Below are 2,708 nucleotides of genomic sequence, written 5' to 3'. Positions count from 1 at the left end.
TGGGGTATTTACTGATCTGAATTTGAAAGCTTAAAGTCAGAGGTGCCAATGTCTGAGGGCAGGAAAAGATGGATGTCTTAGCTCAAGTAGAGAAAGAACAAATTTGCCCTTACTCTGCCTTTTTGTTCTATTTAGGCCCAATAGATTGGATGATACCTACCTACATTGGGGAGGACATTCGCTTTACTCAATTCACCAATGCAAATACTAATCCCTTCAAGAAACATCCTCACAGACAGACCAAGAAATAATGTTTTAGTAGCTATCTGGACATCCCTTAGTCTAGTCAAGTTGATACACAGAATTAATCATCACATGCACCTATCTGCATTCACGTTTACTTCAAATATGAGTAAAATGCTTCCCTTAGACTAGTGGTTCTCAAAGTTACTGTGCATCCAGAATCACCTGGAGGATACATTAAAACGGATTGCTGTGCACCATCCACAGTTTCTTTTCACTAGATCTTAGGTGGGGCTTGAAATTTGTATGACTAAGAAGTTCCCAGATGTTGCTGATGCTGTGTCTGCTTATGTGCTTTGAGAAGCCCTTGCTCACTTTCAAAGGCTAGGAATGCTGTTAATAACTAGTTTCAAAATAGCCACTAGAGGGCAATGGAACCATGGACAAATTGGATGTGCTGCTTAATAGGTTCCCTGGTTTATGCTATCAACTACAATATTCCTACAAGCCATGAGAATACCAAAGCCAAACATTAATTTCCTGTACAGTATCTTGAGGCTCATTCTTAATTGTTACATAAATCAAAACGTGTCCTTATGATTGCGGGGGTCAGAGATGTATAATGTATCTTTGGAGCCCATTTTAGGACTTCTCTAAGTGGGCATTTGCAAATATACCTAGTCGTCTTTGAGGTTAACAGGAACTGTTTGTGGTTTCCCAAAGAGACTACATTTTGATAATAGGTTTAGTTTGTTATGGAGATAATTCTACACTTAAGTGTTATTTATTGTTTTAAGACGCAAATTTTATTTTATGAAAGTAGACCTAAGTAATTTTTAAAGATATAAACTTAGTAGATTAAGTTTATACTAAACCTCAATTGGTAGAACATAAAGATCTACATGGTGTAGGGGACTTGTAATTTTTTTTCTTCTAGATATGTTGCTTTGATGGTAGACAAGGATTAGAGAAAAATCAAAAGATGTAGTTTGCAGGGTTGTTATATTTTCTGTTTGCCTGACCTAGTACAGAGCTTGAAAGCTACCTTTATTATGGCTATTATTACTTTTAAAAATTAATTTTGATAGATAGTAGCTGTAGAGTCATAGACATCTTTCTGAGTATCTTGACATCTTGGCTTGAACCAGCAATTGATTTTCATTCTGTTGCAGAAATTTTGATTTGAAAGCCCAAAGATCTGAGTTTGATTCCTTGCCTTGACTTTATTACCTCTGTGACTGTGATGTATCATTTAATCTCTCAGTTTCTGTGTATGTTGAATGAGAATTCTGCAGTAACAACAACTATCTTCCTGGGCTATTGTGAAAAATCAGCGAAATACCATATATGATAGTGTTTTATAGATTGTAACCATTTCTGAAATTTTCTGTTTTTGACATTCTTCCCCCAGTATGCAGTATATTTGGAACTTGGTTTTGATGTCATTATACCTTTGTAAAATTGCTTCCACATGTACAAAATATGAATACTCACATAAAAAACCTGGAATTATATCACAAAGAAGTTTAACCCTTTTGTGTGTAACAACATCTTAGTTTTTCATTATTTTTTTTCTTGTGTAGTGTGTATTGTTTCTCATATGTAGACAGTATGATCTATAGAGACTGCTAAATACAACTAGTTATTGATGAGATCAGGATTAAGGCTTAAACTGCAAATCACTTTCTGGCCTTTGGAAATATGCATGAATATGTGCATGTAGTGTATATATGTGAACATGCATTTTTTTTTTTTTAATGGGGGAAGGAGCCAAGGGTCTTTACTGGAAAGAAGAAACTTTACAATTTGAGTAAGTCAGTGCAAAGGCTCAGTGGGCCAACTGGTGGGGGCATTAGCTAGTAATGGGTTCCACAGCTAGGGCATTGCTAGGTCTCCCCTTTATGCAGCCACACCAGATGATGTTTACTCTTCACAGATGCAGCCCACTATTGTTTTTTGGTGATAGGTGGGACTAAATTAGGGACTTCCTTGGTTCCTGAAGCTGCCTGGGGCTAGCATATTGTATGGGTCCAGTCCCTTCTGTTCAGCCATCATAACCTTCCTGTCTAGCCCATCCACCTTCTTGCCATCAACAGGAACACCACTTCCAGATGCCATGGACTGCAGGGACTGCATTGGGACCATGGGCCCCGAGGGCTTGTGTGACCAGCACTCCAGCTCCACAAAGAAACTTGAAGCCATCATGCCTATTATAATGCATTTATATGAATGGTAAGATTTCATTAAATAATTGTTGGTAAGTATTATTTCTCTTAATTTTTTATGGACCACAGAATCTCTTAGGTATGGTTGCTTTAAGATTAAACACTAGTTTTACTTACAGTTTTTGTTTTTTGTCTAGTAGTATGTCTTGCTAAGTAGATTATAAGCTTACATAGATCAGGGATTATATTTCTGTGACCCTCAGAGGACTTTGCATAGAGTTTGCAATAGCAGCGTAGTTATGTTACTTTTCTGATTCCCTGGAAAAACCAATAGAATAAATTTCATTCCATAGAGCACTA

At 36.9% G+C, this 2,708-nt stretch overlaps 1 pseudogene; it reads right to left on the bottom strand.

Annotated features, from left to right (window-relative positions):
* Positions 1-2,011: 2,011 nt before the first annotated feature.
* LOC148109480 (cytochrome c oxidase subunit 5B, mitochondrial pseudogene) lies at positions 2,012-2,404 on the bottom strand (annotated as a pseudogene).
* Positions 2,405-2,708: the final 304 nt, after the last annotated feature.

Source organism: Ursus americanus, chromosome 9 (assembly GCF_024610735.1).
Source record: "Ursus americanus isolate L20-20 chromosome 9, mUrsAme1.1.p, whole genome shotgun sequence".
Lineage (NCBI taxonomy): Eukaryota > Metazoa > Chordata > Mammalia > Carnivora > Ursidae > Ursus > Ursus americanus.
Note: the sequence above shows the minus strand (reverse complement) of the source record. Positions and strands in the feature narration are given on the sequence as shown.